The sequence below is a fragment of the Chiloscyllium plagiosum genome, chromosome 33 (assembly GCF_004010195.1).
Source record: "Chiloscyllium plagiosum isolate BGI_BamShark_2017 chromosome 33, ASM401019v2, whole genome shotgun sequence".
Lineage (NCBI taxonomy): Eukaryota > Metazoa > Chordata > Chondrichthyes > Orectolobiformes > Hemiscylliidae > Chiloscyllium > Chiloscyllium plagiosum.
In genome coordinates, this window is record NC_057742.1 from 34,086,503 (window position 1) to 34,102,702 (window position 16,200).

The 16,200-nt window shown below is 41.4% G+C and overlaps 1 protein-coding gene across 1 annotated transcript in view; it reads left to right on the forward strand.

The window, feature by feature from the left end:
- myo1d (myosin 1D) overlaps positions 1-16,200 on the forward strand; it is a 525,665-nt gene that overhangs the window by 176,948 nt on the left and 332,517 nt on the right. The gene's annotated exons all lie outside the window — the stretch shown is intronic.

A 16,200-nucleotide genomic window follows, 5' to 3' on the forward strand; every position in this document is an offset into this window, starting at 1 on the left:
TCTGCCCTCATCAATTCTCTTTTTTACTTCTTCAAAAAACTCAATCAAGTTTGTGAGACATGATTTCCCACGCACAAAGCCATGCTGACTATCCCTAATCAGTCCTTGCCTTTCCAAATACATGTACATCCTGTCCCTCCAACAACTTGCCCACCACTGAGGTCAGGCTCTCTGGTCTATAGTTCCCTGGTTTGTCTTTACCGCCCTTCTTAAATAGTGGCTATGTCTTTGGAAGCTCGTTGAGTTCATCTTGTAATTAGCATACATTGATGGAGAAAGCAGATGTTCCAGTTGGTGGATGGTACCATTTTAGGTCCTAATTGAAGCTGTATTAACCTATCTACATGGACAGTGTGCTATTGCACTGTCTTGTTGGTGATAGACAGGCTTTGGGGAGCCACTCACTGCAGACCACCCAACCTCTGATAAGCTGTTATAGTTGTAGTCTTTATGTAGACTGTCCAGTTAAGTTTCCAGTCTCATGACCCCCATCCCCATCCTATGCAAGATTTTGATAGTTTGGGATTTGAGCAATAATAATGCAATTGAATGTCAAAAGGTGGTGGCTCAGTTCTATCACTGAGTATTGTCATTGCTTAGCACTTGTTTTGAACCTTTTTTTTGGGAGTGCAGCTTCTACAGAATACTTAAGGCATTGAACATGTATTTTGTGTCAGTCTTCAAAGTGGAAGAGACAAATAACATGCCAGATACTAACAAGGGGACGAAGGTAGGTGAGGACCTGGAAACAATCATTATCATGAAAAAGGTAGTGTTGGGCAAACTAATGGAGCTAAAGGTAAGACAAGTCTCCTGGTCCTAATGAAATGTATCCCAGAGTGCTAAAAGAGATGGTGAGAGAAATAGCAACTGCACTTATGGTAATTTTCTAAAATTCACTGGACTCTGGGGCCGTTCCAGCAGATTAGAAAACAGCAAATCTGTCACCACTGTTTAAAAATGGAGGTAGATAAAAGATGGGGAATTATAGACAAGTTAACTTAACTTCTGTAGTGGGGAAAATGCTTGAATGTATTATCAAGGGTGAAATAGCAAGACATCTAGATAAAAATTGTCCCGTTGGGCAGATGCAGCATAGGTCATCAAAGGCAGGTCCTGCTGAACTGGTCTACTGGAATTCTGTGAAGACATTATAGAAACAGTGGACAACGGGGACCCAGTAGATATGGTATATTTAGATTTCCAAAAGGCATATTCGACAATTAGCTGCATAAAAGGCTGCTGCAGAGGATAAAGATGTGTAGCATTACAGGTAATGTATTAGCAAGACTAGAGGATTGGTTAACTAACAGGAAGCAAAGAGTGGGGGTAAATGAGTGTTTTTCTGGTTGGCGATCAGTGACTGGTGGTATGCCTTAGGGATCACTGTTGGGACTGCAATTATTCACAATTTACATTGATGATTTGGAGTTGGGGACCACGTGTAGTGTGTCAAAGTTTGTGGATGACACTAAGGTGAGTAGCCATGATGTGGAGGTGCAGCGCTCTTAAAGCTAGTATGTCCAACTAAACCTGTTGGACTATAACTTGGTGTTGTGTGATTTTTAACTCGGGTGAGTGGTAGAGGACTGTAAACCTTTGCAGAGGGAAATGGTTCAAGTGAGTGGGCAAAGGTCTGGCAGATAGAGTACAATGGTAATAAATGTAAAGTCATTCATTTTGGGAGGAATAACAGGACAAAGGACTATTAGGTGAATGGAAAAAAATTGCAGCACACTGCTATGCAGAGGGAGCTGGGTGTCCTTGTGCATGAATCACAGAAGGCAGGTCTGCAGGTACAACAGGTAATTAAGAAGGTAAATGAAATGTTGTCTTTCGTTGCTTAAAAGCATTGAGTTTCAAAGCAGTGAGGTTACGTTGCAGCTGTATAGGGTGCAGATGAGGCCACAACTGGAGCATTGCACGCAGTTTTGGTCTCCTTACTTGAGAGAGGATATATTGGCACTAGAGGGGGTGCAGAGGAGGTTCACTAGGTTGATTCTGGAGTTGAGGGGTTGGCTTATGAGGAGAGTCTGCGATTATATTCATTGGAATTTAGAAGGATGAGAGATGATCTTATTGAAACATATAAAATTACGAAAGGAATAGATAAGATGGAAGTAGAGAGGATGGTTCCACTGACAGATGAAACTAGGACAAGAGAGTATAGCCTTGAAATTAGGAGGAGCAGATTTAGGACTGAATTGAGAAGAAACTTCTTCACCCCGAGAATTGTGAATCTGTGGAACTCCATGCCCAGTGAAATAGGTGAGGCTTCCTCATTGAATGTTTTTAAAGCTAAGATAATTTTTTGAACAGTAAAGAAATTAAGCGTTATGGTGAGAGGATGTGTAAGTGGAGCTGATGCCACGAAAAGATCTTACTGAATGGTGGAGTGGGCTCAAAGATCCTGATGGCCTACTTCTGCTCCTAGTTATTATTTATTATGATCTTGGGAACTTGTGAACCAAGGGAAGGGATGTTAGTTTTTTGTTCTTTGGAAATTGAGTTGTCCAAATGAGAAGTTGGAAACAGTGAATGCAGAGGTCAAGAGAAAACACATTTAAATCATTTAATCAGTCCCTTCTGGGGTAAAGTTAAAACGTAACTATTGTGTTTGTTGATCTAGTTTTACCGTAAATTTATATCTAATTTTTTTTAGATAATGAGTTAAATGAAAACAGTTTTGTAAATGTCCTAATAACAGAAAGAGATGTCAGCATGGAAGCAGCTGCTAATTGGTGAGTCACTTGTTAAAGTCCATGTATTAGTGTAATAGAAGCTCAGACCCATGGAATATGTATCCTGTTCCCAATGGGAACTGAAGAACATTTCTCCTGCAAGTCCTGGCAAACCACACATACAGGAAATGTCAGCTACAGCATCTTGAGATCAGGGTTTCCCAGTTTGACAATCTTCTAACATCACTGCAGCGTATCCACACGTTTGACTATTCTCTGGTGAGCACTTTCGTAGATGCAGTTACACTACAACTTAAAGTTATGCAGGTAGAGAGTAACAGGTGAATATCAAGTAGTCAAGAGGAAGAATAAGGCAGGTCGTGTTCATATTTCCATGTGGCTATCTGCCCCTTCAGCTCACCAACCTTGTATACCATGTTCCACACATTCACATATGTGCAAAGCAAACCTCATTTTGGCCATAAGCAAAATCAGAAAGTGTTGGACAACCCCAACAGGTCTATCAGTATCTTGGACAGAGATAAAGACGTAACATTTTGAAGCTAATATGATACTTCAGAATTGAAGAGGTGAGAATGTTGCAAAGGTTGGGAGAGGAGTATGGAACAGAAGAGAAGGTCAGGAAAAGCTGAGTGTGAGGGGGATTAGAGGTCAAAGAAAAGACAAAGCATAGATCCAGAGTAGGTTTTAATAGCACAGTTTAGGTCAGCTCTAACGGAAAGCAAAGCTATGAAAACAAGATGAGAATAGTGGGTATATCAAAATAGAGGATGGCTCTTATCTGAAATTGCTGAACTTAATCTTGAGCTCAGAAGGCTTCAAAGTGCCTGGGAAGAAAATGAGACTGTGCTCTCCAAATTGCAATGTGATTCATTGGAAAATGGCTGCAGACCTTGGAGACACATGAGAGTAAGATGGAATATTGAAATGTCAAGTGACCATTTGGGGACTGAACTGAGATGCTCTGCAAAGTGGGTACCCAATCTGTGTTTCATCCCCTCAGTGCAAAGGTGACTGCAATGGGAGTAGTGAATAGACAATAGGTGCAGGAGTAGGCCATTCTGCCCCTCGAATACAGCAGAGTAAGTTGAAAAAGGTTCATGTAAATGGCTGCTTCACTTGGAAAGAGTGGGAGTTGGACAACAGGTAGGACAGAGGCTTTTTAAAAAAAAGAACAAGCATTGCACTTTTCTAAATTGACCTTATTACATTTCCCCATTCTCTGGCCACCTGATACCAACTATTTTGTATTCCCTTGCTATCCATCTCTTCTAATTCTACTGCACATCCTGGTGTTTGTCTCTAATATTACCACCTTGCTCCCATAACTCTGCAGAGTTCAAATACCTTCTGGCTAAAAGAGAGGCTGGACACAGATACAAAATATTCTTGAATGCAAAGTGATTTGATTTGATTCAATTTATAATTGTCATGTGTACCAAGGTATAGTGAAAAGTGTTGTCTAATGTGCTTTACAGGGTTATCACACAATACATGTGCATCAGGGTGACGGAACTGAGTGCAATGTTACAGCTGCTGAGAAGGTGCAGAGAGAGATCAGCATTAACATTAAAGAGGTCCATTTAAAAATCTAGTAGCAAGGAAGCAACTGTTCTTGAATCTCTTCATATGTGTATTCAAACTTCTATATCTTCTGCCGGATGGAAGAGAGTATAACTGGTGTGGGAGTAGTCTTTGATTAAGTTGGTTGCTATCCCGATGCAGTTGAGGAAAGATAGACAAAGAAAGAGAGTGGGATGCATAACAATATTAATTCTGAACAACATTATAGGTACTGAAGAGCAAAGATGTCAAAGAAAGGTCAAAGGCAGAATCCAATTATTTACAGCTAAGAAAGAACAGAAGAATAATATTGCTAGGTGTAATCAATGCAGGTCATTCTGCTATAATGTGCACTTGGTCAACGCAATTGTCGAATTGGTGACGTTTCTAAGCACAAACTTTTAAAGCATGTGTTGGCTGTAACACAATTACATTGCCAAAACTTTAAGTGCTGTTTCTAAAGTGCAATTTTTCTATCATGGGGTTGCACAAGAATCCAACTATATGTTATAGATTAACTAACTGTGGGTCATCAAATATTGGGAAAGACTTAGAGAAAGACATTTGTAAGGAAATTATAGAGAGATACAAAACATATGCAATAGTTTTAAATTGGGTTTGTTCTTTCACATTTGCATCACTGACTAAGTCAGCCTTTCTTTCTCATGCTCATTTGCCTTAAAGTGATGCAACAAAGCGTTTGGAGGAAAGTAAGGGTAGAAACTGTCAAGGCATTGGGCACAATCTTACAGTTCATAGACGTCCAGAGAACCCAAGAATTGAAAATCGTATATCCTTGTTCAAGTAAAATTGTTTAAGGATAAGCCTCAAAACAATAGGCCAGTCAGTTAAAACTCAGTGGTGTTACAACCTTTAAAACCAATGAACCAGATCCTCTGGTCAGTGTTGGAGAAGGTACTGGGATTGCGATCTGAATACCAAATATTAGTGGTTTGTGGTTGGGGTGTTTTCCTGTCAATAATGATCCTTTCTATGCTGACCTCTAAGAGGCCTGTCTAATTCAGTGGTGGAGAATCAACCATTTGAGTCTAGGAATAGGCATTTGACTAACATAACAACACATAGTTTATGCAGAGTTAAAAATCACACAACACCAGGTTATAGTCCAACAGGTTTAATTGGAAGCACACTAGCTTAATTGGGTGGCACAGTGGTTAGCACTGCTGCCTCACACCACCAGAGACGCCTCAGGCGACTGACTGACTGTGTGGAGTTTGCACATTCTTCCCGTGTCTGCGTGGGTTTCCTCCGGGTGCTCCAGTTTCCTCCCACAGTCCAAAAATGTGTAGATTAGATTAGATTACTTTACAGTGTGGAAACAGGCCCTTCGGCCCAACAAGTCCACACCGACCCGCCGAAGCGCAAACCACTCATACCCCTACATTTACCCCTTACCTAACACTACGGACAATTTAGCATGGCCAATTCACCTGACCTGCACATCTTTGGACTACTAGCAGGATGAGGTCACGCAATATTGGAAGTTGATAACTCTCTATTTAAAACAATATATGATCGGTCTTCAGTTCATTGGTTTAAGTGGCGTGTTTTCCGTTCATGACAAGAAAAAAGTGCAATTGCAATGAAGGTCAGGTGTGGACTTGTTATGTAATGTAATGTAATCTAAAAAATCTAATCTAGCTTTCGGAGCAACGCTCCTTCATCAGGTGATAGTGGGTAGCAGTAAGTATAGTTAACAGTCACATGCGGGATGATATGGTAGCTCAGTGGTTAGCATTGCTACCTCTCAGTGCCCAGGTTCTGGGTTTGATTCCACCCTCTCCTGTCTGTGGAGTTTGCATATTCTCCCTGTGTCTGTGTGTTTCTCTTCTGGGTGCTCTGGTTTCCTCCCACAGTCAAAAGGATGTACAGGTTAGGTGAATTGGCTGTGGAAAATGTAGGGTTACAGGGATAGAGTAGGGGGCTGGGTGGGGTGCTCTTTGGAGGATCAGTGTGGACTCAATGGGCCAAATGGCCTGCTTCCACACTGTAGGAATTTTTGGTTTAAAAAGAAATGTATAAAACTATAAGGAAACAGATGTGTCAGTGGAGACACTCCACTCTTCTGTTAGGCTGCTATATTCTCCATCCAAAGACTGTGTTAGATCATCAAATTGGGTGTTAATTCTTTGAGAACCATTACCTAGCTGATTCATCTTTAATCTGCCCTTTTAACAATTTTACAGTGGAATATTTGTACCTTCATATTATCACCTTCAGGAAAACAGGTACAAATGGAGTCAGGTAGCAACTGACAAAAATTTCATTGCAATTGCACTTTTTTCTTGTCATGAACGGAAAACACGCCACTTAAACCAATGAACTGAAGACCGATCATATACTGCTTTAAATAGAGTTATCAACTTCCAATATTGCGTGACCTCATCCTGCTAGAAGTGCTAAACCTCTCTCATACTCTGGCAATATTTTGAAATTCTTCCTCTACCCTACAACAATGTTCAACCCTCTCTAATCCTCGAAGTGTTTCCTACCTCATCCCCTGACATTAGTCATCCCTGTATTTCTCACCTGAAAGTGATTACTGCCTCCTCTCATCTGTGTTTATGCCCTCTTTCACTGTGAATGTTCTCTGCTGTTCCTTGCTATGATGATGTGACTCATTTTTATCCACCACCCAGCAGTGTTTAGCCTTCCTCTATCCCCTGTACAATGTCCATCATCTGCCTGTGGAAAATGTTCAGCACCTCTGTCCCTCTCCACTTTTGGCAATTCTGAACCTTCCAAGACTATCTGTTCCAGAGCCAGGGATTCTGCATGTTGAGTCAGGAGTGGGTGTGGATTTGGCGTGGGTGCTGTTGAACACTGTCGGTAGTGCAGGGAGTACTGACCACTGCCAATACAACAGCTGAGTATTGGTCTGGCTGCTGAAGTACTTTTGCACTATGCTGCTTTTATACCTGCTGTAACAGCTGTAGAGTCATAGAGATGTACAGCACGGAAACAGACCCTTCAATCCAACCCATCCATGCCGACCAGATACCCGAACCAAATCTTGCCCCGTTTGCTAGCATTTGGCCGATATCCCTCTAAGATAAGTCCATTTAAAAATGAGAGGAAGTATAGCCCAAACGTTCAAAGTCTCCATGACTCTAGCCATCTGACCACACTGCCATTGAAAAAATGGAGCAATCTAGGCAGGTTGAAACAGGCAATTGGAACTTTAAGTTTCCTATATCAATATCACAGAAGTGTTCAAATCAGAACTTCCTCAGGATCTGAAGGTGGATCTTGGACATAAGTTGAACAAGGCGCCTCTCTCTAAGTTAGAAATTTTGCAGCGACATGAAGTCATGAAGTAAATGTGGGTTAATCAAGGAAAGGCAGCACAGACTCATTAAGAGGAAATGGTGTTAACTAGCTGAATTTTTTTTAATTTGCACATCGGATGTGAGTGACACTGGCTCGGCCATCATTTATTAGTTATTCTTAGTTGCCCTCGTGAAAGTGGTGAGCTACATTTTTGAACTGGTGTTGAGCATATGCTATTGGTAGATCCACAATGCCATTAGGGTGGAAATTCTAGGATTCTGCTCCAGTGACAATGAAGGGGTGGCGATATATTTCCAAGTCAGGATGCTGAATGACTTGAAGGGGAGCTGAGTGTCAATGGTGGAGAGAGGAAATAAGAACATAACAAATAGGAGCAGGAGTAGGCCATCTGGCCCATCAAGCCTGCTCCGCCAATCAATAAAATCATGGCTGAGTTCTTGTGAACTCAGCTGCACTTACCCGCTTACCTTAATTATTTTATGCTCAAAAAGTATCTTCGCCTTCAAAACATTCAATGGCTGTCCTCAACTGCTTCACTGGGCAGGGAATTTCAAAGATTCACAACCGTTTGGGTGAAGAAATTCCTCCTCAACTCTCAATCCTAAATCCGCTCCCCTTTATTTTGAGGCTATACCGTCTAGTTCTAGTTTTGCTTGCCAGTATTAATAACCTCCCTGCTTCTACCCTGTCTATGCTCTTCATAATTTTACATGTTTCTGTAAGATATCCCTTTCATTGTTCTAAATTCCAGTGAGTACAGTCCCAGTCAACTCAATCTCTCCTCAGGCCAGATGTCAGATCTCTCTGGGAGAGTGTATTTCTGTGATAGTGGCACAACTGCCTCACCTTTGCCATAGCCCTAGAGAGGGACAGGAACAGACAGTATGGGAAGGTATTAAACTGAGGGAGGGGAATTTATACTGCTATTAGACAGGTGCTGTGAACAATTGTTCTACAGGAAATGTACAACAGAATTTTTTTTTTTGTTTTTTTTTAGATTTTTTTAGATTAGATTTTTTTTTTTAGATTACTTAGTGTGGAAACAGGCCCTTCGGCCCAACAGGTCCACACCGACCCGCCGAAGCGTATACCACCCAGACCCATACTCCTACATTTACCCCTTCACCTAACACTGCGGACAATTTAGCATGGTCAATTCACCTAACCCGCACATTTTTGGATTGTGGGAGGAAACCGGAGCACCCGGAGGAAACCCACGCAGACACGGGGAGAACGTGCAAACTCCACACAGAGAGTCGCCTGAGGCGGGAATTGAACCCGGGTCTCTGGCGCTGTGAGGCAGCATTGCTAACCACTGTGCCACCGTGCTGCCCACAATGTGGAGACTGTTTAAGGAGCACTTGTTGCGAGTGTTGGATACCATTGTCCCAATGAAACAGGCCTCTTTCCTTGGTGAAGGAGCCTTGGATGCCGAGAGAAGAGGAGCTTTTTGTCAAGGGGAAGAAGGAAGCTTATTTAAGGTTGAGGAAGCAAGGATCTGGCACAGCTTTAGAGGATTACAGGGTAGCTAGGAAAGAACTCACAAATGGACTGAGGAGACCTAGGAGGGGGCGCGATAAAGCCTTGGTGGGAAGGATTAGGGAAAACCCGAAGGGGTTCTACACCGGCGTGAGGAATAAGAGAATGATCGGAGAGAAGGTAGGGCTGATCAGGATAATAGAGGGAACTTGTTTGCAGTCTGAAGAGGTAGAGGAGGCCCTAAATGAGTTTTTTGCTTATAATCTCTAGAGAGAGGAACCGTGTTGATAGTGAGAACACCGTGGGCCAGGTTAATAGGCTTGAACAGATGGATATGAAGAAAGTGGATGTACTAGAAATTCTGGGAAGTATCAAGATAGGTAAATCCCCAGGGTCAGATCAGATATATGCAAAGTTACTATGGGAAGGGAGGAATGAGATTGCTGCACCTTTGGTGATGATCTTTTCATCCTCAGTCTCCATGGGAGTAGTACTCGATGATTGGAGGGAGGCAAATGTTGTTTCTCTGTTCAAGAAGGGGAATAGGGAAATCCCTGGGAATTACAGGCCAGTCAGTCTTACATCTGTGGTAAGCAAGTTACTGGAAAGGATTGGAATTTATGATTATTTGGAAAAAACATAGTTTGATTAAAGATAATCAGCATGGCTTTGAGAGGCACAGCAAGTCGGGCAGCATCTGAGGAGCAGGACAATCGACGTTTTGTGCAGGAGCCCTCAGGCTGACTGGCTGTGCTTTTCCAGTACCACTCTAATCTTGACTCTAATCTCCAGCATCTGCAGTCCTCACTTTTGCCATGGCTTTGAGAGGGGTAGGTTATGCCTCAGAAGCCTTATTGAGTTCTTTGAGGATGTGCTGAGACAGGTTGACGAAGGTTGAGCAGTGGATATGGTGTAAATGGATTTCTGTAAGGAATTTGATAAGGTTGCCCACGGTAGGCTCATTCAGAAAGTTAGGAGGCATGGGATACAGGGAAGTTTGGCTGTCTGGATACAGAATTGGCTGGCTGAAAGAAGACAACGAGTGGTAGTGGGGGGAAAGTAATCTATCTGGAGGTTGGTAATGGTGCCTTGCAGGGATCTGTTCTTGGGCCTCTGCTCTTTGTAGTTTGCATAAATGACTTGGATGAAGAAATGGAAGGGTGGGTTGGCAAGTTTGCCAATGACACAAGGTTAGTTGTGTTGTAGATAAGGTCGAGGGGTGTTGCAGGCAACAACAAGACATTGACAGGATACAGTGCTGGACTGAGAAGTAGCAGAGTTCAAACTGGATAAATGTGAAACAATTAATTTTGGAAGGTTGATTTTGAATGCTGAATACAGGGTTAAAGACAGGACTCTTGGCAGTGTTGAGGAATAGTGGGATCTTGGAGTCCACGGACATAGATCCCTCAAAGCTGATAGGGTTGTTATCAAGGCATATGGTGTTTTGGCTTTCATTAATAGCGGGATTGAGTTTAAAAGCGATGAGGTTTTGTTGTAGCTCTATAAACCTCTGGTTAGACCACACTTACAATATTGTGTCCTGTTCTGGCCGCCTCATTACAGGAAGGATGCAGATACTTTAGAGAGGGTTCAGAGGAGATGTACCAGGATGCTGCCTGGATTGGAGGGCTTGTCTTATGAAGAGAGGTTGAGTGAGCTCGGGCTTTTCACACTGTAGAGAAGAAGGAAGAGAGGTGACTTGATAGAGGTGCACAAGGTAATGAGAGGCATAGATAAAGTAGATAGCCAGAGACTTTTTCCCAGGGCAGAAGTGGCTGTCACGAGGGGTCATAATTTTAAGGTGATTGGAGGAAGGTTTAGGGGAAATGTCAGAGGTAGGTTCTTTACGCAGAGTGGTGGGTATGTGGAATGCACTGCCAGTGGTGTTAGTAGCATCAGCGACATTAGGGACATTTAAGCAACTGCTGCACAAGCACATGGATGGCAATAAATTGAGGGGTGTGTAGGTTGGTTGATCTTAGATTAAGAAAAATAGTCAGCACAACATTGTGGGCTGAAGAGCCTGTACTGTTCTATGCTCTATAAGGCAACCTTCTCAATTCTAGAATCAGCATGGTGAACCACCTCTGTGCCCCCTCCAGTGCCAGTACATCCTTACTCAAGTAAGGAGAACAAAACTGGGCACAGTACTCTAGGGGTGGCCTCATCTTATACAGCTGTATCATAACTTCCCTATTTTTAAACTCCATCCCTCTAGCAATCCTTCTTAATTACCTGCCAACCTACTTTGAGATTGTCACAGTCAAGCCTTGATTAGGGACATTTAAGCAACTGCTGCACAAGCACATGGATGGCAATAAATTGAGGGGTGTGTAGGTTGGTTGATCTTAGATTAAGAAAAATAGTCAGCACAACATTGTGGGCTGAAGAGCCTGTACTGTGCTGTACTGTTCTATGCTCTATAAGGCAACCTTCTCAATTCTAGAATCAGCATGGTGAACCACCTCTGTGCCCCCTCCAGTGCCAGTACATCCTTTCTCAAGTAAGGAGATCAAAACTGGGCACAGTACTCTAGGGGTGGCCTCATCTTATACAGCTGTATCATAACTTCCCTATTTTTAAACTCCATCCCTCTAGCAATCCTTCTTAATTACCTGCCAACCTACTTTGAGATTGTCACAGTCAAGCCTTGTCCTGGATGGTGTCAAGCTCAGAGCTGCAACGATGTAGAAGAGTGGAGAGTATTCCATCACACCCTTGACTTGTCAATGTTGGGCAGGATCTGGGGAGTCAGGAGATGATTTACTTGCCGCAGTGTTCCTTGCTTCTGACCTGCTCTTGTATATTGCTGAGTTCAGTTGAATTGGTAATGCTCAGAATGTTGGTAGTAAGTGATTCAGAGATGGATACACCATTGACCTGAATATCAATAAGGCCAATTATGTCGTAAGACATTGAACAAGCTTTTTATGCAAATTACTGCTGAGTGAGAAACTTGCAGGTGCATAACAATGGTGTGAGATGCTCCTAGTGTCAAGTTAGGTTTTGCTAGACTATTCAGACTAATAGAAAATCAGCTTATTACTTAACTAGAGAGAAATTGCCAAATACTGCTTTACGGAGAGATCAGGGTGTCCTTGACAATGAATCTCAATATTAACATGCAAACATATAATGTACTAGGAAAGCTAATAGTGTTGGCCTTAATTGTAAGGCAAATATAGTATAAAAGTAGGAAAGTCTTGCTAATTGTACAGGACATTGTTGAAATAATGCACTTTTTATTTGCTGAAAGTGGTTCATGGAACATTGACTATATTGAATTACCGAATGAAATGTTATGAAAGCTTGAGCAGATTGAGTCTGCACTCATTGGGGCCCATAGAATGAGAGATTATCTTGTTGAGACATGCAAGATCCTGAGGGGGCTTTACAAGGTAGATGCTTCTTCTTGTGGAAAATTATTGGGAGCAGTTTCAAAATGGTTGATAGGATATTTCAGATGGCGATGAGGAATTTCTTCTCTGTGCGAGAACATTCCAAAGATTAACCGACTTCAAAGAGCAGTTGAGGCTGCATTCGGCAGATTTTTGATTTGAGGGGCAGGAGAAGTGGAGTTGAGGCTGCTAACAGATCAGCTGTTATTTTACTGAGTGGTTGAGATGGCTTCAAGGGTCATGGCCTGTCCCTGTTTCTTCTGTTCTTGTCTTTTTGACTATTTCAAAGGGCCTCATTATCTGCGACAGCCACTTTAGATCCCAGTTTGGATTTTGAAGAAGGGTTAAGTGAGAGGAAGGAAAAGAGGTAGCAAGCATAACTGAACTTCATACCTTTTCTCATTTGTTAATTCATTGCATGTGAGCGTTACTCCATTATCATTGACCATTCCTAATTACTTCTGAATGGCTTCCCAGATAATTTCAGGGGCCAGTTTGACTCAACTACCTTTGAAACTTTGTGCGTTCTAGTTGGAATGAGCTATAAAAGCCTTTTATTATAAGGGGTTCATTGTACATGGTCTTGTTGGCTTTACTTTGTGGTCCAGTTTGTACCAGAAATCTTTAGATGGTTTTCCAGAGTATTGAATGAAATGTCGAAAACAAAGCAATAGGTTTCTTATAAATGCCATTGTATGTGAGCTTGAGTGTAGTCATTTTAAAGTTTAGTAACCATTTCAGCAGCCATAAATGTCAGTGTCAAAAAGCATTTGGATGGATGTGGATTAAACAATTCAGATGTCTTTGCTTATTAATCGTAACTGCTGACAAAACTAGACCTAGATTTGTTTCTGATGATGGATCTGTGTTGGGAGTATTGCAGCTGAATGAGGATAATCTGGTGAACACTAAGTGTCTCAAGGTTCACTGTATTCTTTTTTTTGTGGCCTGATTTCTAACATTGTCAGGGGAAGCTGTCTTATCTTTCTGTTTCCCTCATCATGCTGGGAAGATTGCTTTTTTTTTGTCTGATGGAACTTTGCAGAATGCTGCCTGTTTTCTTTTGATTTGCTTTGCAGGACACTAACCATCTAAACTGACAGCGGTGATTGATTACACTCTTGTCCCAAATGCAATATCTGCAGTCTCCAATTCCCTCTATTATTACACCTTTAGTTTGTCTTTCTTCCACAATAGCTGTCCTTGAGTCTTGAATCCTCCTTGAAATGTGCCAGAGTTAATGTGTTGGCAATGTTTCTGGACAGCAGTGATGAAACTCAAATAATATTATTGCTAGCATAGCACCGCAAAGCTATCCAAACAAATTTGTTGCATGTCCAGGTTAATTATAATCCAAGGTTTCACACATGATGCTTTTCATAATGCACTGCTCTGCATTGTTGATATAGATTGGTACAAAACTCTTAGTACATGGCAACTTAGGTCCTTTGGTGACTATTGGCATAATTTGAATTTTGACTTTTATGGTTGCAATTTTTAATTAGTTTCTATTATGTTTGCAATGTTATATAAGCATGGAATAGATTGGAAATGCATTTTTAGAGGATCCTGCTTTCAGGCCAGACTTTTAGTTAAATTTACAAATGAGGAATTCTATTCCTCTGGTCAATCATTTGGCCTGCCATCTCCTGTCGTTCCCATCCTCTCCATTCTCCTTTTTCTCTCGCTTTCATTCCCTTCATTATATATTTTTTTCTTATCTTCCTCTCTTTTCCCCTTCTCTTCCTCCTTTTCTGTCTCTTTACTCCACTGACCCAGCTGCTTTGTTTGAATTTTACTTGTTTCACTGTTAGCATTAGATGGTTTGTGCTCTTCATACTACTTGCTTTCCTCAATTTTTACTTACTATTTCTTTTTCTGTGATTTCCTGGTTGTTTTAGTTGACTTGCTTTGAATCTGATGCATTGAGTAATCCTTTGACAATTCTTCTTTGTCTAAAACTATCTAATTATATTGTCAGAGGTTTGAATTATGTTAGCTTTAATTGTGATAAAATATTTCCTATAATCCATGATTGAAAGATCTCTCCAAAGTGTCATCCCAGAATGTTTAGTGTTAGTCCTGATCAACAAATAGAATTTGCTTGTGAATTATACATTTTAAATTGAACAGTTTTTTTGGATACTTTTTTTCATTACTGCATTATTGTCATGACCGACACACAACACAGAGGCTATCAGTTGGTGCATATATATATGGTTTGGAAAACAAATTTACACATGGTCTCTGAGCAAAGGAAACATAGTTCGTAAGTTTGTGGATGACGCCACAGTTATTGGAGTAGTGGATAGTGACGAAGGTTATCCAGGATTACAAAGAGATCTTGATCAGTTAGGTCAGTGAGCTGAGGAGTGGCAGATGGATAAATGCGAGGTATTGCATTTTGGTAAAACAAATCAGATCAGGATCTATATAATTAATGATTGGGCCCTGGGTAGTGTTGTAGAACAGAGAGACATGGGGGTTCAGGTGCATAATTCTTTGAAATTTATGTGGTATGTTTGGTATTCAGCAAGCTTGACTTCATTGCTCAGACCTTTGAGTAAAAGAGTTGAGATGGTTATGTTGAGGTTGTATAATGATTTTGGGGAGGCCTCTTCCGGAGTACTGCGTGCAGCCCTGGTCACCCTGGTATAGGAAGGATATTATTAAACTGGAGAAGGTTCAGAAAAGGTTTACCAGGACATTGCTGGGAACGGAGGGTTTGGGTTATGAAGTTAGGCTCGGACTTTCTTCACTGGAGCATAGGAGGTTGAAGGGTGACCTTAGAGTTTTATAAAATTATGAGGGGCATAGATTAGGTCAATAGCAAAAGTATTTTTCCTGAAGTGGGGAATGCAAAACTAGGGATCATGTTTTTCATGTGAGAGGAAAAAGATCTTAAGGATATGAGAGGCAACATTTTGAAACGGAGTGGTTAGTGTGTGAAATGAACTGCCAGAGGAAGTGGTGAATGTAGGTACAGTTGTACCAGTTAAAAGTCATTTGAATAAGTAAATGAATAGGAAATGTTTGGAGAGATATGGGTCATGAGCAGGCAGGTGGGACTAATTTAGTTTGGGAACACGGTCGGCGTGGTTTAGCTGGACCAAAGAATCTGTTGCCATGCTGTTTGACTTTATGACTCCTAAGTACATGAATCTGTGGAAATCACAGGTTAATGAGGCCAGTGAGATAAAGCAATCAAGAGGAATAGCACTGGGGAAAAAAATGCTAAACTTGTATAAGAGTTTGGTTAGATCACAGTTAGACTTGCCACGTCAAGTCCATAAAATGGTTGCTGTTGTGTATGGACTTCAGAACACTGGAGCAAATGTTATGGGGTTATACTTCTGAGAGTGTTAAACAGCAGATTGGGAACGGAGTTGGAATATACTGGAACTGGAGCACTAGATCTAAAGAATACATGGAGGTGAACACATAAAGATAGATTAGTGCAACTATAAGGTCAGAGCCTGGTGTATCCATGATTACCACTTACAGCTGTAATAAGTAGCAGTGTATGATAAATAATGTTAATTTGTTGTCTAATCATGAAGACTGCCCTAGACTTTGCCTTCTCAACCAGTCTGTCTTGACCCAAAACTCTGTGAGACGTTAAACCACATGGTAAAAGAGTTGCCATTTATTAAAAAGTGTAGAAATGCACTGGAATGGATACAAAACATATGTCCAAAGATGATACAGGAAATGTAGGTTTCTCTTGGAAATAGAAACCTGAA